This window comes from Mus caroli, unplaced genomic scaffold (genome assembly GCF_978045245.1).
Source record: "Mus caroli unplaced genomic scaffold, Mus_caroli_1 scaffold_12, whole genome shotgun sequence".
Lineage (NCBI taxonomy): Eukaryota > Metazoa > Chordata > Mammalia > Rodentia > Muridae > Mus > Mus caroli.
This window is the reverse complement of record NW_028227267.1, coordinates 45,479,768-45,507,010: the sequence shown is the minus strand read 5'-3', so window position 1 is coordinate 45,507,010 and position 27,243 is coordinate 45,479,768. Positions and strand designations below refer to the sequence as shown.

The following is a 27,243-nucleotide window of genomic DNA, read 5'->3' as shown; positions in this document are numbered from 1 at the left end:
TCTTATTCTGACAAAGGCTCCAGAATTCAAGATTACGAACCATAAAACTAGAGCAAATCTGTGTGTAGGACACTATTGGCTCATCAAGCCTGGGATGCACCAGGGCATACAGTAGGCCCATATTTGTTGTAAGAAATCCCTACAGGAATGAGAAGACAGGATGAAGACGCCAAGCTCATAGCTCTAAAAAGAAGACCTGAGAATGTTAACTCATCACCTAATTTGTAGAAAAGTCTGTGCTTTCCCTTTTAACTTCCAGCTATGCATCTGTTTAAAAAAGAGAATGACAAAAGGCACAATGGGGAAATCCCAGCATCTTCAAGAAAACACCATTCTCTTCAATCACAGGAGAGTGGGTTAGGAATGCCTCCCCCACCCACCTGCACAACTCTTCCAGGGAAAACAGAGGCTTTAGAATCTAAAGCACAGACTCACATCTAACCAATGAGAGAGGCATTCTAAGTCAGATCATACCAGTCCACAGATACTAAATGATACAATCAGAAAACCTTTTGAGATGCAATCGCCCTCCACCCTACTACCTACCCCCCCTCCCTTTCTTTTCTCAGACAGGGTCTTTTGTAGCTCAGGAGGGTCTTGAACTCTGGATCTTCCTGGTTCAATGTTCCCAGTACCCAGCCTTGAGAGACATTTTTCAAACAATGTTTAACACCAGGTGTCACAGTCTAAACTTCTGAACTTCTAAGACCATCAGAAGCCAATTTACAACTATATAAAAAAGGCACCACTGTGGGTGTGATTGGCAAACACATTCTTGCACATTTCTGCATTTTCTTAAACTTTATTTACATTATGCTCTACCCTTAAAGTTTCCTTCTAATTATCTGCAAGCTGGATAACTATCTCATTCTGTCTCTCAAAAATCCCTCCACGGACTGAAAAAGTTAAGTAAGGGCTGGAGGGACATTTCTGGGGTTGTCTGGTTTTGTCCCTAAAAGACACCCAATGCCCCTGGACCCCTTGGAGCAGGCAGAGCAAAAGCTCTTCAGAATAGCTTGGCTGCCTGGAAGCCACCGCAGGTCTCTTTTTCTGCCCTGTCTAGCAAGGTCATCGGTTTTATCTGGGGAAAGTCAACTCTTTAGTTGGGCCACCAGCCTCCCCTTGCCCAGCACCTTCCTGGACCCCATGGCCAGGGCTCCCATCTCACCTGACCACATTAGGGTGCTGGAATTCTCTTGGTGCCTCAGCACAGTAACCTCGTGGATGGTGGAGAGCCGCATGCCCTCCTCACTGGTCTGCACTCTCAAGTGCTTCAGAGTCAGGAAGTGGCTGCCATTCTTCAGGTCGCGGGCCTTGAACACCTTCCCATAGGCGCCTTCGCCAATCTCTGCCACTTACTCATACTGCTAATCGGCGCGACTCAGGCTGTTCTTCTTGCTGTCTGCAGGCTGCCATAGCAGCACAGTGGAACCGGGGTGCGCACTGGCTGACTTACACTCCTCCGGAATGCCCGGGGTCAGACTCAGGGCAGCAGGGCTAGAAGGACTGACCTCCTAGCCCTTGGGTGCAAACCCGGCACAGCCTCAGGGAAACCTAGCCTAGCAGAGTAGCCGCCTCCACAAGGGAGCGCCGATCCCTCCTCTTCCCCCTCCTCAGCGATTATATAGTCTGCCCACAGTTTCTGCACCTAGGAGGAGGAGATAGGAGGACAAGGAGAAAGTGTGATCAGACTGCCCAGGAGAATTCCACCGGGTTCCACCAGCCCACTCCCCCCCCCCCCACACACACACACACACACACTCGCCCTGACTTCCTAATCCGGCCGAGTTTCTCGGAGAAAAACCAAGTTACTTTTTCCCCCAGCAGAGCTCGTGCAGTCTTTGCGAGGAAAAAGTTGCTGGGGCCCCTTGGGGATGAGTGCAGCTCAGGAAGAGAGGGTGCTTGCCCAGCAGCCCAGTGTGCCCAGAGCGCGGGGGAGGGGAGGCGCCTGGCTCATTAATGTCATGGCTTAATATTTATACCTATATCATTGCTCTCCGCTGCCCTCCCTGACTCCGGGGGCCTGGTTGTGCGGGGTACAGGGCGACCTGAGGGAGTTCGGAAGCTGGCGTGAAAGCACCATAGGTTCACCCGTGTGGGGCCGCAGAACGGGGTTGGAGCTCCTAGGACCCTCTAACCCAGTGCTGCGAGTATGTGAGTAGGGGTGGTCAGACATCTACTTGTAGATTGCTTCCTTTCTTTCTACTTTCAGTTTTTCTACAGGGAGACATTTGAAAGGGACTAGCTCTCACAAATGGTCTTTGGGGTAAGGCAAGCTTAGTGGAAGATGAAATTCTGCCTCTGACTTGGAGGGCCTCCCTGGTGGAAACTCAGGGAGGACAGACCATCTGGTAGGGGAGGGCTGGGACTACTAGAGGTGGGAGAGTGAGGGGCCCTGGAAGGGGAGAAGTGCCGTGCCCCCCCTCCCCCGCACACACACTAAGATCTCAAGGATGTGGGAAAGGCAGGTCCATCACACTTTAGCTTGTCCTGTCCTGAAAAAGTAACTTAGGGACTTTGCTAGCTAGCCGGGACTGGTCCTTAAGTTTTCAACCAGTGCAAAAGCAATCGCCCTTATGACAGTGGGGGTGGGGGGCAGTAAACGTAGGTCTCCCGGGTGTGAGAAGGGACAGCCCTTGTGTCACGACTTCTGAACCGCCCCCTGGTATCCTGGGCGGCTGAATGTCGGTAGCCAAGACAGTTGCTCTGTACTCCAAAGGCTAAAGGCGAGGTCCCATGCAAGGTCGAGCGCCCCCTCCTCGTTCTGTTGTTTAGGGATGACCAAGTGAGCCTTCATGTCCCAAGGCAACCTTAGTCTGGGCTGGACCTTGTTCCACTGAAAGACTCTAAGACTCCCAAAGGGAGACACTCACTCAAGCCTCGGGACAGCCGCGCACCCAAGAAGACACTGAGACCGAACTTAAGATGTAGAGAGTAAGATTTAATACAGCAACGACAAGAAAGCACATAAAAAGCACATAAACCAGAGGCTCTGGGGTCGAAACTCATACACCAAGCATCTACCAACAGAGGGGGCTACTTACCTCGGCAGGTAAAGATCAAATCAACCTTGGCCTGGGAGTTTGGACTGGTACACAGATGGCAGTAGCCTCATGGTTAAAGGTAAGCGGAAGGCGGGGACAGCAGTGCAGCGGTGGACAAAAAGCAAGTGATCTAGGTCAGCAGCCTCCCTAAAGAGACTTCAGCCTAGAAAGCTGAACTTGTGGTTTTGATACAAAAGAAAAGTCTACACTGACAGCAGGTATGCTTTTGCCACTGTATAGAACAATATACAGACAAAGAAAGCTGTTGACATCTGCAGAGAAAGACCTAAGATACTGTGAACAGAAGAAATCAGATGGCAGATCTAATCGCCAAACAGGCATCCCAAAGAGCAATAATCCTGGCAGTCTAAAGACTAAACTAAAAGAAGAAAACTAGTCCTCCCTTAAAAAGACAGACCTGACATCAATTGGAAAATAGACTTTACTGAAAAAAAAAATATGTGTATGAATACCTTCTGGTTTTTGTGAACGTTCTCAAAATGGATAAATGAGACTGCTCACATAGTCATCAAGAAGACTATTAAAGAAAATTTTTCCAAGGTTCAGAGTGCCAAAAGCAATAGTGTCAGATAATGGCCCTGCCTTTTGTTGTTGCCCAGGTAAGTCAGGGTGTGGCCAAGTATTTAGAGGTCAAAAATTACATTGTGTGTATAGACCTCAGAGCTCAGAACAGATAAAAAATTAGTTTAAAACTCTAAGACAGACCTTGACAAAATTAATCGTGGAGACTGGCATAGACTTGGTGTTCCTTCCCTATGCCCTATTTAAACGTACTAGAAATACTCCCTCTTGATTCAGTTTTACTCTGTTTAAGATCCTTTATGAGACTCCTATGCCCATCACTGTCTTAAATGATGTGTTTAAACCTATGTTGTTATAATAATGCTCTATATGCTAAGTTAAAAGGCTTGCAGGTGGTCTGGTCACAATTGAAAAGGATCGGACTGAGTACGCTGACGACATCGCGCCAGGGATCCCAACAGCCGAGACAGTGAACGAGCTGGGTACCCCAAGGACATCTCACCAGTTCCAGCCAGAGATCTGATCTACGTGCACCTACATCATGCCCAGACCCTCAAGCCTCGCTAAAAGGGCCCCTGCCTAGTTCTGTTTACTAATGCTTCTCATTCTGTTTTTGTTCCCATGTTAAAATAGAGTAAATGCAGTATTCTCCGCATACAAATATAGACTTCTGAAATTCTAAGATTAGAATTACTCACTAGAAGGAGTGGGGAATGAAAGAGGAAAATTACTGGACACCTGAACTCTTCAACTCAAAGTCCTCTAGTCCTCTTACCCCTCCCATCTAGAGACTGTTCCCGGAACACTCCTGAACTTCTCACCCCAGAGTACATTCCTGAACTCTTTACCCCAGAGTCCGACCCCCTCCCAAATGAAAACTGTTCCAGGAACATTTTTTAGATAAGGGTCTCCTGGAACAAACCTAGTCCTACCCCTCCTAACTGAAGACTGTTCCAAGAACATTTTTGAGATAGGGGCCTCCTGGTACTACCCCAGAATGTTCCAATAGATCGGGTACATTGCCAAAATATAGGACACGACCCCTTGGTTACGAAAAGCCCCTGGAAAGTCCCTGAGAATAACCCTTGGCAGAACCCCTTGGTGACGTAAAACTTGTACTTTTCCCCTTGCCCTTCTCCTATAAAAGCCTGTGAAAAATTTGGGCTGGGCGTCGAATCTCCTCTGCACCTTGCTTGGTGTATGAGTTTCGACCCCAGAGCCTCTGGTTTATGTGCTTTTTATGTGCTTTCTTGTCGTTGCTGTATTAAATCTTACTCTCTACATCTTAAGTTCGGTCTCAGTGTCTTCTTGGGTGCGCGGCTGTCCCGAGGCTTGAGTGAGTGTCTCCCTTTGGGAGTCTTAGAGTCTTTCACCACCACAGCTGCGTGTCCGGAATGGCCTGCATGCCTTTACCTGCCTGCACCCCTCCTCCCCCGCTCGCTCTTCTGCCTGGAATTAAAGAACACATGGCGCGACCCCCACTGGGTGCGAGCATAGCACCACCTGGCCAAGGCAGGGCCACTCCTGGCCCCTTTGAGATCTTTCCTAAAAAGCTGCGGAAAGGACCCTCCAGGTAGAGGGAGCAATGGCCTTGGTGCCCGCCTTCACCCTCTGCGGGTATCCAGCCCAGGCTCCCGGAGGGGGCAGCCTTCCCACCCCCGCGGGCCTACACCGCCCTGACCGGAGCAGCGGTGCCTAGCCCCCTCCCCTCCTCCACGTTTTGGTTGTTGTTGTTGCTTTCCCACGCTGGCTGAATGTGACTTGACCCCATTCCCAAAAAAGTTTGACCTAGTGCTTCAACCTTTCCGCATTCCTCCGCTACTACAAAGGCTGCAGCCTCCTCCTTCTGCTTTCTGTCTCTGCTCTCCGTCTTCACACTCAATGAAATCCTTCATGGGCCTCTCCCCAAGCCTTGCCAAACACAGAAAGGGTTGCCACCAGCGCAGCAAGGGGAGGCCGCTCGCAGGACTGCGACCTTCGCGAGTGAACAAACGCAGATGCGCTCACGCAGATAACGTCCCCGTGCACAGGATGAGTGCGCCGCAGATCCCCAGGCTGCTCCTGCCCAGGGTGTGCATTTGAACTGCAAAGCTTTAAATAAGAAAAGTAAATTTGGGGCGTGAAGCAAGAGTGCCCTCTTGCGGGGCTTCAACCCGGATGGGCTGCGTGCACTACTCCATGCATGATGCACCTTGAGGGGCCGCCAGCAGGAATCCTGGGCGAACGTTTTACTCCTTAGTTGGGAAGATGGGGCCCATACCCACACCCCTCGGGAGGCTACAGAGGGAACTTGCACAGGGCAAATAAACATGGGGTCGCGGAAACACATTCTCCAGCATGGAATCCCACCCAGAAGGTGCACGTTCAATTTTAAATGTGACTGTCCAAGTAGAGTCAGTTTGGGGAAGCTCGATGAAAAGTGAACACATGGGTATTTTAAGCACGAAATCTGTTTAAGCTGGCATAGGACCCTGGTGTCGGGGTGTCCCCGCTGTGGAAGGTTCCTCTAGCTTCCCCCAGCTGGCACCCATAACCTACCCAGTCTCAACTTTAACCCAAGCAGATTCCGAGGGGCCACACAGCCCCCCTACACCCCATTACTCTCAGCCACCCTGATCATCGCCAGGGACCCCGGCCCCTCAGCCCACCCACGCAATTCCGTGGCCCCTTACCTGCGGTCCAGGGGCGCCGGCCTCCTGCGAAGCAGGAGTGTCTGTCTGCCCCAGCACGTGTTTGCCCCTTGGAGTAGGTAACTGACTACTGCTGCCCAGGTGAGCAGTGCTCTGCAGGCAGGAGGTGGGCACTGTGGCAGAGGGCAGAGGGCGGAGGGACGGCAGAGGGCGCCACCCGCGGGGCAGCTGGAGAGGCGGGGGTGGGGGGTGGGAGGATTTGGGGCTTTGGTCCCGGCTGGGGGTCCAAGTGGATGAACATGGGGCATGGACCTGTGAGCCTCCTGACCCAAGAACCACCGGGAGGCAAGTGTGCAAATTAAAGCCTTTTGGAGCAAGTGAGCAAGGCCCTGCCTGACCCTGGCTGTGCTCCCCAGTGATCTGTTCCTAACTGGGAAAACCAAGGGCAGGCGAAAGTTAAATGAAAATTTCTGGTTCTCACTGCAACCACTCTACTGGGGGAATCTCACGACTGAAAATAAGTGGCATGAAAGGGATCCAGTGGGATGCAGTGTCGGAGGTCTGCAGGGTTTCAAAAACTAAGGTCCCCCAGAGTTGGGGTGTTGATAGGGTGAGGCAGGGGGCATATCAGTCTGCTGAGGACAAATGAAAGCAAAATAAAGCAACAGTACTTATGGGGGTTCCACGGGGTGGTAGATAACATTTTCCTACACCAAAAACCGGACCTTATTGAGGAGTGGGGTGTGGGGGGAAGAGGAATGGCAGGATGCAGTGAAGAAAAGAAAATAACAATCTGTCCAAGCGCTTTTCACTTCCAGCTTGAGCTACATTTGTTTTGTTTTCTCTCACTTCCTTTCTGCCTCACAAAACCCTATCTTTTCTTTTTGGACAGAGGCTATGGTTTGGGAATGGCCAAGCACGCTTGTGGTTAAGGATCTATTTGAAGGGGCTGGCAGGGTCACAATTATTAAGTGGTTAGAAACTGTTGAGGGCTCACCAAGGTATTTCTGGAAAGCTAAAAAGATTCAATTTCAGTAGTAAAAATTACTGCAAAATAACAGACACGTGCACACATAAGGAAGAGTGCTTAATTTAAGTGCTTTATTGGGGACTTTGAGATTTGAACATTTGTAAGAATGTCTCTTTTACCTGAGAAAAAAATGGATGCAGCTACTTTAGGTGAGAATGAGAATTTTGGTGAAGGGGAGGAAAGGTCTTCAAGACTTTCTACAAGGAGTAAAAGAAAATAGCTGTCTTTGAAAATAATTCGATGTTTCCCCAAATCTATATCTCTAGATCTCAAAATTTTTAAACTTCTTAAACATGGAGAGAGAAAAAATTACAGGAGGGGTAATTTCTGTACTTTGTAGAAAAATCAACAAAATTCTTCTTAAATTGAAAATATTGCTTGTAAGAATTTTTTTATATTAGACCATGTTAGTAATTTCACCATAGTTTTTTTTTCCTTTTTAAAATTAATTCTGTTGTAATATGAAGCAAGGTTAAAGGAATAAAAGTTGCTATAGAAAACAGCAAACAGTTTTTTACTACAGATGCATTGTAGTAATTTTTTAAATAATAAAACAGTAATGATGTGCCTTTAAACTTAACTTATAAAACACATTTTGTGTTTGAGCGCATCTTCTAAACTAAAACTCAGTTTCTGAGCAAATTTTATTTATGGTTTCACATATATCACATACACAAAGCAAATTATTAGATTTTATACTTATAAAAGCATCACTACCAATCACTAGGCTCTTAGCCAAAGATACAAGTGAGAGCCTCCCCCATTTTATGACTGTTCACACTTAGCAATGCTTTTTAAAACAATTTATTTGCCGGTAATTAATATGCTTATCTTATCTAAAAATAATAGTCAATAAATAGCTGCAGGAACAAGCATGTGGTATCATGCATTCATTTAAGTAAACAATTTATTCAAAAATAGTAAGTGGCAAATAGCTTATAACACAAGAGTGTTTATTCTATACTTTGTAGTATTTTTAATTATAGTGTTAGAAAACAACTGTTACCAAGCAGATGAGAAATGTCATGGTTTAGATTACAAAATCACTTGGACAATGTGAAAAACAACCCCGCAAACCAATGAAGCTGACTGTACCAGATTTTACCCCTCTTGGTGTCCTTTTTTTTCTTCTGCTACAACTTATGTTTTATGTTAATTTAGCATTGTGTACTTTCCTTGGTTATGGTTCACATTATGTACCAGCTGGCTAAAAATTCAGACCTAAAGAAGAGTTACAATGGCTTGCATTAAAATAATAAACTAGGTGTTGGGGATTTAGCTCAGTGGTAGAGTGCTTGCCTAGCAAGTGCAAGGTCCTGGGTTCTGTCCTCAGCTGTGGAAAAAACAAAACAACAAAAACCCAAAAACAAAACAAAACAAAATAATAAACTATAAGGTTGTTTTTGTTTATGTATAACTAACTTCCTCTGTGGGCAGCAAGCTATCATAACCAAATTTGTGCAAAGTTTACAAACTGAATCAAAGTCTGACTCCTTTGTTGAATATCCTTCACATGAAAACACAGCATTCAAGACTCATGGCTGGACTCAGTGTTTTTATACTGATACTGCCTGTCATATTCCACAGTTGCAAATAAAAATCATCTTTGTGAATTTCTTAGAATTCATGAATTTATCTCTAAACTGGGAGTTTTGTGTTACATAAAGGATATGTGTCATGTGGGAGGAATTTTATGTCAAATTGTGTAACTTTTGGTTTTCCCTTGAATAAAAATTAAAACTTATGAAGTTCTAATTTAAAAAATAAAACACAGTGAAGGATTTCTTTGCATACTTCTATGACAGTGAAAGACTGGGGGAATCCCTAGGAATTAGAGTGTGAAGTGAGACTTAGTACAAGGTCTATGGGCACAGAAATCAAATGTTGAAACAGCTTAGAAGACAGATCAGGACAAAATATATTGAGTCCAGACTGATGCTGGGAAGTCAACGAACAATCCAGAGAACATTGGCTCAGCAGGAAAGGAGCAGGGAGGAGAGGTACTTGGGCAGGTCTTGAAGTTAGCCTTTGCTAAAAATGAGTAAAAAATAAATTTTTCATAGTCAGTGCATTCATACAGGAAAGGAGGAGATGATTCAGTCACTAAAGGTCCTAAGAGGCCACAATGAGCTGACATTCATGAGTTCTCCATTATTTATTAAGAACAACGCACTTGATTAAGATGCTTACATGACCTTTACATCCAGCACTTCTCTCTCTGCTACTATCTGTCATGGTGGAGGATTTTGTCAGGGTTGTCTCTTCTGAGCTGTCAGGACACTGGCAGGCTTTTCCTCTCACCTGTTTGGGTCTCAACAAAGTCTTCCCTCACCCACCAGAAAATCTCTTCTTGTAATTTCAGCCTCATTTTGAGGTAGCAAGAGAATGGAAACAATCTATGACATTACAGATGAGGCCTTTGAAGGCAATGTGGGTTAGATAATGTCATCAGAGTAAATTCTTGCCTTTTGCAAAAGCCTTCAAAACAAATGGTTCCCTAGGATAGTTTCCCAACCAGAGAGCAGGATAGCATGTGGCTTATGTATTTGCAATATGGTGTGTGGGAGACAGGCTGCTGATTTTAGATAGTCTTAAGTAGCCAGGGCTGGTCTTGTACACAACCCACTAACATGGTCAAGGTTGACTTTGGATCCCAAAAGCCATCATAAATATTTGAATATCAATAATTAAGAACCACTTCTTCATTTCTAAAATTAGTAAGTGTTTCAAGTCTAAAATAGTTTACCTTTACCTTCTCTTAAGTTAGTATGTAAATAATGATATCATTGTGTAACGATGATTTAATTTTTCCCATTTCTTTTTCTTAGACCTAAATGGTTAAATGGAACCAATGATGGAAATCTTCTGTCAAAGTTCCCTCTCTAAAGAAAATGCTCCTGATTCCTGACTTAGGAACAGAGTGTGGTGTGTGTTTCTGGTTGAGGCCTCTTATCAAGTTAAGGAACTAAACTAGATTTCCTTTTTAGAAACCCATAAATGCGTGCCATCTTGTATCAAAAGTTTCTTCTGAGTGGGATGAGAACAACATTTTTTTTCCACAGAGATATTGTCAAGACTGAAGCTTCTGTGTGTAAAGCAGAGATCTGCTGTACCTTTCCCAACTCAGCCCATGACTCAGTTTATGTTCAAATAATTTATGATCTTATTAGTAATGCAAGGTAGGTGAATACCTCCTGTGTTCTCCTCATGGGAATAGTCTAGACCAGAGTGAGATTATGTCTCTCTTTCTGTCTCTCTCTGTGTCCCTTAATTATGTTTCTGTGTGCCTCTGTCTCTCTGTTTCTCTCTGTCTCTGTCTCTCTCTCTCCTTTCTCTGTTTCTCATGGTGGTTTTGAGACAGGGTTTCTGTGTGTTATTCCTAGCTGGTCTGTACCTCACTCCATACACCAGGCTGTCCTTGGGAAATTCAGGTAAAGTCATGTACCACAAATGCCTACTGCCTGATTCTAAGAAATCATATATACCTTAAAGTATAGTGGAAGTTCATTGTAACAGTGACGGGAGCAGTTGTTCATTTAATCTAGATAGGGGATTAGAATTTAAGTTATTTGGGCTCTCCAGAGTTAAAAAAGATTATCCTGTGCTTCCTCCTTTTCTGAGTTCCTTCTTTCTTTCCTCTATCCCTCCCATGTTCCCTCTCTCCCGCCATACTTTCTTCCTTCTTTCCTACCTACTCTCCTTACATCCTTCCTTCCTTTCTTCCACCTTTCTTAATTCCCTTCTTCATTTGCTCTTGTCTCTTTTTATATCTCTGTTTATTCCATTATTTCTTTCTCTATTTATTTTTGTTAAAATTCTTGAGACTGCTTCTCACACTATGGCTCACATTGGCATGAATCTCATAAGAATACTATGCCTAAGATTTCCAATTGGTAGAATTATCGATAAGGAGCAAAATGCCTCATAAGATTTTTCTCTTTGGATCACTACTTGGCTTTCGTTTTCATTGTATTAGTTTATGTATCCAGGCTTACAAATTATTGAAAAAAATACTTTTCTTGTTATCCTCCCCACTTCTGTCTAATTTGTGGTTGAAGTTACTTATTACTTTCCCAATCTTCTTCAAAAGTTAAGGTCAGAATGATGAAGAAGTCTAAAGCATTCACAGATGGGAGGAAAACAGGAGGAAGCAACATGACATAAGGAAGGGCTTAGATGCAGACTCAGGACAAAAGAGAAGGTGAGTGGACCATTGAGTGGGGTGAGAAGAGGTTGACTAAAAGTGTCATGCCAGTCTGCACTTCCTGGTGTGGACCACATTGCTATGATTGTAAGCAGTTAACCTCTGGAGAAAGTGAGTGAAGCATGTACACACATATGTCTACTTTTATATATTTCCCTGCTTTTCTTTTAAATCCATAATAGTTTTGAAAGAAGAAAAAAGAAAAACCTGACAAGGGTGAACAAAAAGAAAAAGCATTACTATAGAAATCATTCAAAGTCCTTAGTGATCAGGGAAGTGCAAATCAAAATGACCCTGAGATTCCAGGTTACCTCCATCTGAAATGCTAAGATCTAAACCTAAACTGACAGTCCATGTTGGCAAGGATGTGGAGAAAAAGGAACATTCCTCCAGTGCTGGTGGGTTGGAAACTTGTAAAACCACTCGGGAAATCAATTTGGGGGTTCCTCAGAAAATTGAAAATAGATCTACCTGAAGATCTAGCTTTACCACTCTTGGGTCTGCATCCAAAAGATGTCCCACCATACCAAGGGGCCACGTGTTCCATTATGTTCATAGTAGCCTTGTTTGTGATACCAAGATGCTGGAGAAAACCCAGATGTCCCACATATAGAATGGATATAGAAAATATGGTTCATTTACCCAATGAAATACTACTAAGCTACTAAGCACAATGACATCCTGAGTTTTGCACACAAATAGATGGAACTAGAAACTAACATCCTGAGTGAGGTAACTCAGACCCAAAAGGACATGCATGCTGAGGGGCAGGGTGACCCTGTAGCAGGAACCGAGGACACAACTAAGCTAGATCCCAACTAGACAGCAACATCAGCTGATATGGGGCCCCAACACGTATACAGCAAAGGACTGCCAGGTCTAAGTTCAGTCAGAGAAGATGCACCTAACCCTTAAAAGACTGGAGGCCCAAGGGTGTATGGTAGGGCTGGTGGGGTAATAGTTGAGGGAGTGGGAACATCCAGGTGGAGATGGTGTCTAGACAGATATGTGGGGTGGGGAACAATCATATGGTCGACTGGGAGGGGGATAAAATCTGGAGTGTAAGAAGATTATTAAAAAAAAAATAGAAAAAAAAACATAACAAAATCATTCTCTTTACTCTGTAGAAACTAACTTTTGGAGAGAAGACACCAAGCAATGAACTGTCAGAAAGTTGTTTGAACAGAGTGGAAGCTGAAGACATGATGAAGCATACTAAGTTTACAAGGTATGACATCAATACATTAGTCAGTAATGCTCCAGGACAATGTTCTTTTAGGGGGTGTGGATAAATGTAGGATTGTGCATAAAGTTGAAGCCAGAGGTCACTACTGGGTATCTGCCTCAAACACATTAACATTGTAATTTTCAAGAAGAGGTCTCTCACTGATCAGGGACCTCAACAATTGGCTACACTACCCAGTGTACTCGGGGATTTTCCTAGGTGTCGCCCCACTGCTGTTATTACAGGTGCATGACTCCATGAAAAGCTTTAGAGAGGGGAGATAGGACTCTGAACTCAGGCCTCAAGCATTTGTATAATATTATTTACTGCCATATATTATTACATAGGCTGTTATAGCATCTATTATGTGCACATTGCATCATTGTCACAAATACACACAATGCATTTTATAGAATTTTCTCTGTTCTTCATCTCCTGTCACACCACATCCTTTATACTGACCATTTCTCAGACTATTCCCACTAAATTTTGATATCACCTTATTTTTAAGTCCAGATTCAACATGATGAAAGAAAATGTGTGGCATTTGTCCTTTTGATTTTGGCTCATTTCATCCCTTTGACTGTCTTCCATTCCCTTCATTCTCCAGCAGATGACATAAGTGCATTCTAAATAACATTTTCTATTTCCCAGTGTTTTGATCTTCTAGTGTGTTTCCAGGCAGCTTCTATAATGTGGCTTTCGTGTACAGTGCTGCAGTGCACATCCTTGTATGCAGGCAGCTCTACTGACATCAATCTTCCAACTAAATGTCCAAATGTAGGATTGCAGCATAGGATGGCAGTTCTATTTCAAGACTTTGAGTATTCTCTAAACCAAGGTTTGCTCCAGTGTCTATGTTTGTTTACATTCTTTGTGAATAGGGCTCCTTTCCTCACATCCTCCTCACCATTTGTTGTTTGTTCCCTTAATTGTGCACATGCTGACTGGAATGAGATTGCATGTTGGTGTGGTTTTCTTTAAATTTTCATTCCTTTTATGCCTGAAAATATTGAATATGGTTCATTATTTATTCACCAGTTAACTTCTTTTTAGAATCATCTGTTCATCTCATTTACTGTGAACCCCTGTATTACTAGAATTATACCCCAAAACCACTTGTCCTTACTTACATCTTGGTGTGGCTTCTCTTAGGAATTTCTACCTATTATAATAAGATCTTTAATTCGTTGTGATATGACTTTATTCCAGTGTCACATCTTGGAATCTGATTTCTGTTCACTCATATGAGCACCCACATAGCCAGGCACCATTTGCTAAGGGTATCCCTTGTCCAATATAAGTTTGACTTCCTTAGTAGAACTCACATGCCTTTTCTCTGTCAGGACAACTCATTCTGGGTGAAAAGGTCATGGGTGCTTGGTTGAAGTCATATACTTTGAAGGGGAGTTCTGACCTAGTCATGCCTAAAGTTTTCTTGTAGTATCTGTCAATAGGAAACATTTTCCAAAGCTCTACTGAGTTCAAATGTGTACTAATTCATCCACTAGGCATCAAGCTCCAGAAGTTTGAACCAGCCTTGCTGACTAATTTGAACTGACCTTATTTTTCCTCTTACCTCACCAAGAGCACTTCCCTAATGAAAGTGGAGTTTGCAGGGATCCACATGTTCATTTTCTTTCTATCTTGTTTCTTTATACTTCCTCATTGTGTCTAAGTCTCAGGTATTGTGTTGAATAAGGTAGAGAGAGTGTATATCCTGGTCTTGTGTCCTATTTTATACAGACTTTTTCTCTCTCCCATTACTATAATGTTGACTATGTTTGTTGAATAGCAGATTTCTTAGGCTGAGGCATGTTTCTCCTAGTCCTAGTTTCTTCAGGAATTTTATCCTGAGGTGATGATGGACATGTCCAATGCATTTTCTGCAGGTACTGAGATGACAATTCAACTATTAACTTTGAGACTATTTTTGTGCTGAGATACATTTATTTGATTTACATCTATTGTGTTATCTTTGCATAATTATATTACATTTTCATGATGTGTACAATATTTTATTTTTAAATTTATTCATTTTTGAGGCAGGGTCTCTCTATAAAACCCTGCCTCTTTTAGAACTCATGAGACCATGTTGACCTCAAACTCACAGATATCTGCCTGCATCTGCCGCCATTCAAGTGCAGAGATTAAAGTCTTCCTATGCTACCACACCATGCTTTTAAATTTGTTCTGGAATTCAATTTTCACGTGCTTGTTAAGCTTATATGACTCTCGGGGATATCTGTATTGCGGTTGGTGTGAGTTGTCATGATGGTGGTATACTGTTATCCAGTTTATATAAGGGGGAAGCAACAATGATTTTGTGGAATCTGATAGTGTTTCTTACATTTCTTACTCATACAAGCATTTGCTCTTATTGAAAGATCTGTGGCAAAATATGATTGAGAATCTGTTCTGTTTTGGGCTTTTATTGCTTGGAAGACATCATCATGGCTTATCATTCTGTCTGTATCTGATATTTGCAAGTATTGAATGGTATGGGAAGGACTTGAACTGGTGTTCAAACACAAAGGGGCATTACAAAGAACCTCCATAAACACCACCCAAAATTAGTACTTGCCAGCATGCCTCTCTTCAAGGAGCATTAGAAGGTCCAAAAAATAGACTCAAAAATAGAAAGGTAGAAGGCTGGGGATATTGTGAATTCTTTTTATAGTGAGTAATTGTTCTGTAATCTTAAGAGTCCCATAACTATTTACAGAGAAGAAAGGGGACAAAAGAAATTGAAGCACGTGGGTATTTAAAACCTGTACTCAATTAGGTTAGGGAGGGGAGCTGGGAAACTGACAGAATAACAATCAATAAAGCCAGGGTCGGGATGCTATTCAGGTGTGAATTTATATTTCTGAGTGACTTTTCTCCTCTTAACAGAATACTGGCTGATACTTTCCTGAATATTTCAACCAACTGACATTCCTCAACCACAGGGCGTTTAAGCTGATTTCTCTGCAGAGTTAGATTTGAACTGGAGAGCCTGCACCTTTGCCCCTGCTGCCCCTGGCAGCTGTGGTTCTAATAACATGAGTGGGAAGTCACTTCCTTAGCCTGAGAGCAAAATGAAGATCTTTGAACTCAGGAGATATTAAAAACCTATGGACCTTTAAATGGTCCTGAAAGAGCGCCATGGTAGCAATTGTAATTAGGATGGTGTTTGCAGAGGTTCCTTTGTGATGCCCCTTGCCTGTCTCCCAGCTAAAGCATCATTTTCCTAAAGCTCATCAGGGGGGTGTTCAGAGCAGCATCTCTCAACCTGTGGGTCACGTAATTACTGTATTATTCATAACAGTAGCAAGATTACAGTTAATGAATATCATCCAACAAATTTTATTGTTGGGAATCACCACAATATTAGGAAGTGCATGCAATTAGGGAGGTTGTGACCTATTCTTGTTCTAAAGGCTGACCTTTCTTCTTTCTCTGTGGATCCACATAGCCTAGGTTAAAAATTTCCCATCTCCCCTACTGCTTCTCCTTATAAAGTTATAGTCTGTGTTTAATTTCACAAATCTGAAGTTCTGGTGTCTAGCCCTCTTCTGTTTTGTGTTGCCTTTGCTTACTTTTTCTTATGTCTCACCTCTCCCTGAAGTCATGGAGTTAAGATTCCATTTCATATTCCAAAAGACAGAGCTGTTGTGTTTCGGCCATCTTCATAGTCTTGTTTATTCATTTTTATATCCATTCACCTTGCTAAAGATTTTTAAGTCCTTTCTAGAAATTAACTTTCAAAGCAAACTGTCTTAGTGAGGATTTTAGTGCTGTGAACACTAAATCACCAAGGCAACTCTTCTGAGGACAAAATTTGATTGGGGTTGGGTTACAGTTTCAGAGATCCAGTCCATTATTATCAAAGCAGGAGCATAGCAATGTCCAGGCTGGAAGGATGGAGGAAGAGTTGAGAGTTCTACATCTTATTCCATAGGCAAACAGGAGAAGACTGGCTTCCAGGTAGGTAAGATGAGGTTCTCAAACCACATGCTCTCAATGATGTTAGCATTCACAGAATAGCAATTTAATTGTTTTATGGTACTGAGGAAAACCAGTAGTTATCACCTGATACCTTGTTTATTTTCTCACGTGGAAGGTATGCAATGTTAAAACGGAACTCAGTGCATTTATGCAAGAGACACTTTCTGAATGATATGAAATATAACTTCCTCTTTTTTGTGCCTTCCACTTGTAGTCCTTTAAGCTATATGGTCTTATTTGTTTCTCTTCACTCTTCAATATTTTAAAAGTGATTTGCTAATACCCTGTGCTTTTTCTTATTATTTATTTATTTATTTATTTACTTACTTATTTTTGCTATTTCTATCTACATGGTCATCTGATTTATTTACAGCTTTATGTGTAATAGTTTTCTGTGACCTTTTCTCTCAGTCATTTCCCCAAAGATTTAATACTGCCCAGTTTTCCTCTTAGAAGAAACAAATTCATTGTTTTTATATCTTATGAGTTATTGATGTACACTATAATGTATAACTGTTTACTACACATTATACAATGTAAAGCAAAAATTAGCCATTTGCTTGCTTTTTGATGGTGTGTAGTGATTTGAGATTTTATGATGCTTTCCAACTAGCTATTTACTGATAAATGGGCTTTAACATATTCCTAAGTCTGAAGATTTTCAGATAGGGTAAGGCAACATATTTTATATGAAGCATCTGTTCACACGTTAAATGTCATGTAATTCATTTTGGAAGATATAACAAATAAGCTGTGTTTGTTGTAGTTAACACAGTAATAAATAGTAAATTAAGTGTAAATTATGTTTTTATTCTACCCTAGACTAAAATAAATGATTTTATCAGTGTGAGTTGCAGACCATATACAAAGATATTTAACTGAGAAATAGTAAGCAGTTGCTCCTGTTTCTTTATTCATGCACTGTAATATGTAAAGACAGTTATTTTGAAAACAAGCCCTGCAAAAATAAAACATTCTACCTGCAAATCTTCAGCAAATGTCTATTTTTTTTTTTGAGACAGTGTTTCTCTGTATAGCCCAGGCTGTCCTGGAACTCCCTCTGTAGATCAGGCTGGCCTCTAACTCAAAAATCCACCTGCCTATGCCTCCCAAGTGCTGGGATTAAAGGCAGGTGCCACCACTGCCTGGCTAGCAAATGTCTAAAGAGTAAAAACTAAACAGAGATATGACAGCAGGTCCCTACTCTTAGATCAACCTGCTGCCAAGACTTTGAAGGAGATTCAGCATGAGCCTAGTGAATCACAGTTTGTGCATCTTAAGGAAGTCATTTTAAAAGATTTCAAAGTAAAAGTGAAGTGCTTAAAAACATGGAAATATTGTTGCCCCAAGGAAGAAAACCTACCTCGTTTTCTCTAAGGAAAAAATAAGATTAAATATAATTCTAATTTTAAAAACAGTATATGTCATTTGAGTGCAAAGATGCATTTGTGAGCCCACATCTGCAGTGCTTAAAAATGTCTAGACAACAGGATACCAGCTTTGTACATGTCCTGTATATTCTTCATACCCTCAGTTCCATCCCATAATCAGCTTCCAAACGCTGACACCATTGCATACACTAGCAAGATTTTGCTGAAATGACCCTGATATAGCTGTTTCTTGTTAGACTATGCCGGGGCCTAGCAAACACAGAAGTGGATGCTCACAGTCAGCTATTGGATGGATCACAGGGCCCCCAATGGAGGAGCTAGAGAAAGCACCCAAGGAACTAAAGAGATCTGCAACCCTGTAGGTGCAACAACATTATGAACTACCCAGTACCCCGGAGCTCTTGACTCTAGCTGCATATGTATCAAAAGATGGCCTAGTCGACCATCACTGGAAAGAGAGGCCCATTGGACTTGCAAACTTTATATGCCCCAGTACAGGAGAACGCCAGGGCCAAAAAGGGGGAGTGGGTGGGTAGGGGAGTGGGGGTGGGTAGGTATGGGGGACTTTTGGGATAGCATTGGAAATGTAATTGAGGAAAATACCTAATAAAAAATGGGGAAAAAAAGCTAACACACTATTATAGTGTACTGACGTATGCTTAGTGTAACACTACTTCCCTTATAGCTATTGGTCATTGCTAATATGTATTAGTGTTGCTACAATTTTTCTGTAGAATAAGATTCAGGACATGAACCAAAACCTTGCTCCAGTTTTTCTCCTGCAATAACCAGCTGGGCTGCAATTCTTCCAGAACACCTGGCCAACATCACCATACATTGCTCTTTAGTGGTGACATCTTCCATTCTGTCCAGGTCAGTCCTCACAGCATAGAAACTGGCTGGACGTGTATTAACCTCTTCTGGATAGTTTTAGTACTGCAAGGGGATCTATCACACTTTATCTAGATGTGTTGTGTATTGCCTAGTGTCTTATTCTGGAGTCTGGGTATTTCATGTGGATTTGCATGGGGATCCAAAGGATCTCTTCTGGATACCTTTGGCATTGGAAGGTGATTGATAGCCACATTTTAATATTTTGAGTCCCAAAAGGCAATCTATCCCACTCTCTGGAAAAGGCACTTTGACTTCAGGTCAATTTGGGTGAGGTACTTAGGAGGAAGGCAAGAGCTGTCCTGTGTGACATCAGAAGTCCCTTCCCTAGATGTATTTTGACCTGGAGAGCCCTGGCATTGTCTGTGATGTTACTAATGTTATGGTGACTCCAACTGCTCTTGGAGCATTCATTAACTACCTTTGTGGTTCACCCATAGACATGCTGACAAAACTGAGCAAGCTTCTTGGAGGAGAGAACAATGAACATACAGAGACCAGAAAGAGGCAACCACAAGATGGCCTTTGGTCTTATTGTTAAAGAGTAAGAATTAATGGTCCTGGGGAAGTCACTGTGAATCCTGAGCATGAAAGAGGGAGCTTTCTAGAGAAGGTGCTTTCTAGAGCTTGGACTTCCAGTAATGGGAATCAGGAGCTTGGAGCTTCTGGGAAGCAGTTTGTTTGACAGGGAGCAGGAATTGTCAAGGCTGCAGCTGCTGTGCAAGAGCTCCTTAATTTCATTCTGACTGTCAGAAGAGGGCATCAGGCGGCAGACTCCTCCTTCTTGCTCCTGGGGCTACACCACAAGCTGACTTTGTTCTTAAGATGTTCTCTGGATGTCTTTCTTACTGCATGGCAATCTGCCTTATCCCATCTTCTGGATAATTTGAGTACTGAGGATCTAGCACCCTCTTCTGGATATATTTGATATTACATGGAGGACTTTCATCCTTTTCTGCCTGCTTTGAGTATAGGAAAATAAATCTAACCCATTCCTCTAGTCACTGAAGCTACTCCATGACACAGGCTTCAAGGATCGCATGAATTCAGGCTATGTCCTGGACTACCCTCATGCAGTGGCTGCCACATTCTGCCTCCTATATACTGAGACCTTCTGGTGCTTATTAAACTCAGTATCCTGACCCCAGGACAACAACACAGGTGGGGGTTCCCTAGTAAGGGATCCAGGGCTTCAAGACCTCCCTCATGGACCTGTAGAAAAAGAGTACCACTCTAAAAAGTTCCCAGGAAGTCTGTGCCACAGGTCTTGGCCCACCCTGTTACCACCTAGTTTTATATCTTCAGAACACAGATTCTCAGTTGTGAGCTCTTATTACTACACAGAGCAAATAGTCAGTATTTGAGGGAGAAGACTCAACATCAGAATATATGTATATATATACATATATATGTGTGTGTGTTTGTGTGTGTATAACCCCCATGGGATTTCAATGTGCCACGAAGGTGAACACATGGACTAAGAGCAGTGCTGCTTAAAATGGGGCTCCCTGCCCATGGCGACAGTCTCACTTCAAAACAGGCCCCACTGTAAACTACAAACTCTCAGGACCCATAGGGACACAAGCACACACACACACACACACACACACACACACACACACACAGAATTGGTCCTCTATGAGGAGTCCATGTCTGTAGGCTTTTGCTACACTGCATTCTTGCTGGATTCTTTTAAGTTCTCTAGATGTCTGATAGCAAAAACAATAACAGAAAATCCTCCTGGACATAAACCAAGGTCTCAGACCTTCAGGTACTTGTGCCTTGGACACAGGGAATCACAGCTTGGTGGTGCTAAGCACTAGGGAATCCAGGACCTACTTGTATCACATCAGATACTAGCTGACATTGCCCTCCAAGCACAGCATGGCTGGCTAGCTTATGCCATCCAGAGCCAGTAGGACTGCAGTACGGGCTGAGGTACATGACTAGCCACAGTGGTCAGGAATGGAATCTCATCTTGAGAATGCTGCCCTGATTTTAGGGGCATCACTGGGTTCCAAGTATTCATTCCCTCATACTCAGGCCACTATTTGGAACTCAGCATGGTCTCTCCTGGCCCTATGCCGCTCAACCATACAATGTCACTTGTGTTTAGATACCTAAAGAGACTATTGGAAGGTACTACATGGGAAGGCATTGTCCTGTTTTGAATGACTTGAGTACTGAATGTTTTCCCACTGCCATGGACAGTTAAGCACAGGTGGGAGCCACATCTAGTATTTGGAGGGGCATAGATCCTTTTGGTGTCATCCTTTTTGGTATTAGAATTTTCGGAAGTTGTATGAAACTTCTAGAATTTGGCTTTTCTCTGGACTTAGCCTGCCTCTTGGAGATGCTGGCATGGCTACTGTGGGCTCTAGTCTGGTGCTGTCTGGGAACCATGAACCTTTCAGGGTGGGTAGTAGTACTTAGAAGTACAGGTGGCAGATGGAAGCTGGCTGAGGCTTACAAATTTTTGTTCATCATTCAGCACCCTCCACAGCCTTCTCCAGAAAGAAAGCAAAAGGAAAGGTGAACATGTTGAGATGGTAGAAAAGAAACCTACAAGAGTAGCAGATATGCTGCAAGAGTCCTGTGAGGAGGTGAGGAGACCGTGAAGAGTCCCATCAGAAGATCTGTGATGTCTGGGAAAACCAGTATCAGGTAAGCTGGGACAGTAGAAGCTGTCTCTCCACCTATTTAACCACACACACACACACACACACACACACACACACACACACACACACACACTCAAACACACATGCGTATAACCCCCCACCGCATCACAGTTATCTAATGAACAAGAGCAGAAAATACTGGAGGAAAGGCTGTAGTACCTGCTGAAGGTGTTGGTCACCTAAAGACTTGGCAGTAAAGCTGCAGCATCACTTCAATGACCTTCAAGTGAACTTGAGAGCCCAGACAGAGAGAAGGGGGTGCTCATGCTCCTTTGTTCACAATAGTCAGGACATCAAAACAACCCAGATGTAATATAACTGATGAAAGGATAATGAATATATGGTTCATATACACAATGGTAATGAACTGTGACAATATAAATGACATTTACAGGTTAATGGATGGAGACATGAATAATCTCTCTGAGTGACATAACCCAGACCCAAAAAGACAAATACCACATGATGTGTCTTATGTGGATGGTAACAATGAATATCAAGAGATGTGTGTATTTAAATAGAGTATCCATCAAAGTTAGTGCACTAGAGAGGATATTTCAACAAAACAGTAGAACACATATTTTATGAAGGAGAAAAAGGAAAACAGTAGGACAGAGTGACGTAATGTCTTAAGAGATTGCAGAGGAGTGTGGTGGTTTGAATATGCTTGACCATGTGACCTCAGATTCCCCCTCCCAGTCCTTCCCTCAACAACTTCCAGACCCTGGGGTGGAGGCCCACCCATGTGAGAAACAACCACGAAGCAGACATTGTATTCTTGGAACCAGAGTGGGATACAGGGCACAAAAGGGTGCTCAACAATAGATAGCTGCAGACATGAGACAAAACAGAGCTCCAAGGATCTGGGTGGTCCTTTCAATAGGACCAGTTGGCCACTGCTACCTAACCACTCTAGGCAGAGGAGTTCCTGGACCACTGACAGCAAGCCCTTCTAGCTCTATGGTATGGAGAAGTACCTCAGGATGTCACTTCCTGAATTATCTAGGAACTAGATCCTGCGATCTTCTCTATGGCAACTCACTCAGAGTAGCTTGGACCCTGTAACCTCCTAGGACAGAAGGCAAGTCTTCAGTTTTATTGTTTTATAATTAAAGTCTTTAGTAATAAACAAAAAGTTAAACAATGTAAGCATTTTAAAAATAAAAATTAGACTCCTTTGCCTTCCTTGCTCTATGATAACCCCCTGAAATCTAATGAGTGTCTTACTGGCTTCACCAAGTGGATTCGTGGACATCCTACAGTGCATCCCTTTGCTGACATTGTTTTGCTGAGTGTATCATGGACATGACTTTGCTTCTGTACAGATTCCCCCTCATAGTTTTGCAGAGTGCTGCATTTCAGAAAAATCACTGCATTTTGAATCACTAGCCTCCTTTTGGCTGATATTAGGGATGTTTTTACATCACATGAACTGAAATATTGAAAAGTTCCTGGATAATAACTGTGGCTAACTTTTTATTGGTGCTAACAGGGTCTTCTGAGAAGTAGCCAAGGTAGGTTTAGAGAGCAGAATATATTTCAACTTGGAGCTTGCTGGAGGATGTTCTTGGAACCCTCTATCTTAGGACCTCGAATCTTGTGTGGACCAGCTTGTCTGTGCAGAACTTACACCATACTTGTAGTATCAGCAAGTATCTGAATGGAAAAAGTTCCTGACAAAGAAATAAGTACAGGCCAGTGCAGCACAGGCTGTGTTAGTCTAAGAGCCTTTTACACATCTTAGGTCACACAAGTTCCTCAAGTGACAGGAAATGTGCTGAAACATAGCAGTCTTTTCATTGGGGGGTGTGTGTGTGTGTATGTGTGTGTGATTTTTGCCCAGGTGTGGGAGAGCATGCTTATGTTTCATATTTGAGTAATGGTAGGTGCTTCTTGTAGGTGCTTTTATATACAAGTATGTATTCATGTATACTTTTTGTATGTGTGCGTTCATGTGTGTGTGAAGGGATACACTTGTGTGCCTTTGTATATATATATATATATGTATGTATATATTTATATATTCACATGGTCAGCAAACATCTTAAATGGTAATAGAAGAAATCTTTAATGAGAAAAGTACTCAGTCAATTCATATTGCATTGGAAAAACTTCAAATACAGCAGCCCATCATCATGCCTGTCCACCTAGCTCACTAGAACTAAAGAAGACAAAAATGGTGTAAAGTCAGATGTTCAAGAGTTTGGAGAGAGCCGGGCGTGGTGGCTCACACCTTTAATCCCAGCACTAGGGAGGCAGAGGCAGGCGGATTTCTGAGTTCGAGGCCAGCCTGGTCTACAGAGTGAGTTCCAGGACAGCCAGGGCTATACAGAGAAACCCTGTCTCGAAAAACCAAAAAAAAAAAAAAAAAAAAAAAGAGTTTGGAGAGGGAAAATAACTTAACTGTACTAAAATCATTTGTAGGAAAACAAATGATTTTGGTACCTGGAAGTAAGGAGGAGGCTTCTGAGTCAAATCAATGTGCCTGAGAGTCAAAAAGGCTGGCTAAGACTTTGTGTTCCTTCTCTGCACTTGGTGAATAGTGACTGCCCACTGGAAGATCAGGGGACTTGTTGCATCTTCTCAGCATCCTAGTTTGTTTTCCTCCTTGCCTGCTACCATTTTCTTTCCAACTTTGCCTATGCTTCACTCGGTTGTCCTTGGCTTGGAGTTTGTCCAGGGTGTTATTATTTGAAAGATTGAGTGGCTTGGTGCTGAGACTGTACCAAGCCTAAGGCCAATATCTATGGTGAAGTGCAAGAACAGAACTGCCTCAGACAGCCCCTTAGGCTCATGATAGTCTAAAGCACAAGCACTGTGTTCTGTCTGTAGCCCTCTGAAACTGCTGCTATTCAAAAATCATTTGCTCTATGTTAAAATCATCCTTAAGAATGGTTGGGGAAAATGAGGACATTACACATTTCTGGTGGTGTCAAATGGGGTAGTCCTTTGAGACGCCACATATAGCTCTTCAGAAATTTGAACTGCAATTTTCATTGACCCAGCAATTCCAGAACAAGAAGTATGTGTTCACAGAGAAACTATGGCACACCAGGGTTGTATTGGTACTCCTCAGAGCAGCCCTGAAGTAGAAACTATCCAGATGTTACTCAGTCAAGAGTGAACAAGGACAATATGGTCCAGCACTTCCATAGACTGAGTGTGCTGAGTGTGACAATGCAGGCAACCTTTTGGTCTGGAGCTTAGTCAGCTTTTTGTTCCTCAGAATATACCTGACAGAATCACATTACAAGGAGAAAATGTCACTTTGGGTGGTGGTAATTGAGATTTCCTAGTTGTGTGGGCTCATAGCTTTGGTTCCAAAGTCAGGAAGGCTATGGTAAAGGGAGCTCCTATTGGCCAATGCTGCTCACTTTGAGCCCCTGGGAAACAGTCAGCAAGAAGGAGCAGACTGGTCAGCTACCATCTAGTATCTTCTGGTGGGAACTAAGCCTACTGTGCACAGCCTTGGGAAATTGCTAGGCAGTCTAGGATAACAGGTCAAGACCTCATATTTCTCACTTCTGTTTATCAGAGAAAAACAATTCATTGACTGGGATGTCTATAGGCTATGTCCACTATGTTCTTATCCTATCAAGTATTTTTGTTTGTTTGTTTTTGTTTTTTGTTTTGTTTTGTTTTTATCGTATGTCTCTATAGTGTCCTGGGTGATTTCTTATATTATCATTAACTGGGAAAATATCCACTTTCCTGCAAAGTCCTATGCTTGTATCTGTGAACACATGTAATTGTCTATGTTCTGGAATGTGTATATATGTCTGGGTGTTTGTCTCTCCATCAGTATGTGTTTCTGTGTGCATGCATGCCTCCATCGACAATATCATCGTCTACTGACCAGGATGAGGACATATTCGAGGAAAGGCTGCAGGACCCATTGAAGTAGAAAGAACTGGTTACTAAGCAAAAGGACGTGGCTGAAAGGATGCAGCATCATTTCGATGTCTCTGAGATGAATTAGAGCCCAGGATGGGAGGAACCAAGTAGATTTCCTGTACCTATATAACTGACTTCTAGCAGTTTTTAAAAGCTAAGAAAATAGCAGGCCCATGGGATCTTTTCTTTTTCTTTTTTTTCTTTCTTTTTTTTATTATTATTTTGTTTCTTTGTTTGTTTGTCTTTTGTTTTTCAAGACAGGGTTTCTCTGTGTAGCCCTGGCTGTCCTGGAACTCACTCTGTAGACCAGGCTGGCCTCGAACTCAGAAATCCACCTGTGTCTCCCTCCCAAGTGCTGGGATTAAAGGTGTAAGCCACCACTGCCCAGCTCCATGGGCTCTCTTAACCTTCTTTCTTGGGGATGAAGAGAACGAACTCAGCTGAAAGGTCATACTGGATTATTCTGCTGAAGACTGCTGCTGGGGGCTGGATAGCTGACAAGACAGGACCTCACTAGGCCTTTGTCTCTTCCCCTCCTAGATCTGAAATACTCCAGCAGATGGTTGAAGAGTGCACAGATCAGGACAAGAGCTCCTTCAGACAGAGCTGTCCATTAGGAGCACTGAGTGTGCAAAGAAAGTGAACAACTGCATCTCATTCCTACTAACCATGGTAAACTTGGGCTGCATTTTCTTCCATTTCTTGGGTTTCCTACATGGGACGAGGCCTTGATTTTGTCTAGTGTCTGACCCAGCAAGAGTGCCCCTGTGGAGGGCTTCAGAGAAGTGCCTAGGGACATCAAGATCTGCTAGGCATCCAGGAGGAGTCTGAAAGAGTAAATTGTTGCTTGTTCTTATGGTTCTTTAAGAATAATTTCGTAGAGGTCAGTCAAGTGAATTTGCAAAGCTTTGAGCTATCGCCTGTAACATGTCATGCTTAGCCTTGAGAGGACTTGACTATCAACAACCTCCCCAGTGAAGCATGGCTACATTCATCTTGAAGAGATTGCTACCATTATTGACTGCCTTTCCACTGTGTTTCCAAGGCCAGCAATGGGCTGTATGTCTGTGCTGCAAAATCTGGAGCCAGAGAATGCTACTTAGTTAAATTGTTGTGTTTTGGTTTTGGTTTGAGCTTTGATTACTTTACGTGTTTGGCTTTCTTTGTTTTCATTTGAAGTTTTTTGTTATTTATTTTATCTTTTTGTTCCTGTAATTAATTTGCTATTTTCTTGAGGCTATACATTGTATGCATTGACTCACTTTAAGATATTTTTGAAAAAATTAATGTATTCTTATGAATAAAAATGTGACCTCTAACATTTCACTCATAAGAACCTTTTGTATTCATGTGTGGTTCATCCTGTATCAGGCAACAATGGTTTTCTGCAAGTCTCCTCCTGCTTAGGCTTCATAATCCGTTCCCCACCAGCCTGAGCTGCACTGCTCTAGATGTGGATAGTGTGTCAACCTCTGTGGATCCCAATGTCATGATGAAAAAAGTATTCTTGATGCATCCTTGTGCTCATAAATTTAGTTACCATTATAATGTACTTTTCTGTGGATGATCATGTTGGACAAACAACGAAATAACACAACAGTATTTCTCTAATACATCCCAGGAAATATAAACCTTCAATAAGGGAGTGTAAAAAAAAAAAACAGGAAACACAGAACTGGATGCCTCTGGTTTTCTTGAATTATAGCATCAGCTATAACTG

The 27,243-nt window shown here is 42.7% G+C and overlaps 2 pseudogenes; one reads left to right on the top strand and one right to left on the bottom strand.

Moving 5' to 3' along the window:
• LOC147001808 (uncharacterized) overlaps positions 1-26,166 on the top strand; it is a 72,448-nt pseudogene extending 46,282 nt beyond the window's left edge.
• Positions 1,092-9,615, bottom strand: LOC147001809 (uncharacterized; annotated as a pseudogene).
• Positions 26,167-27,243: the final 1,077 nt, after the last annotated feature.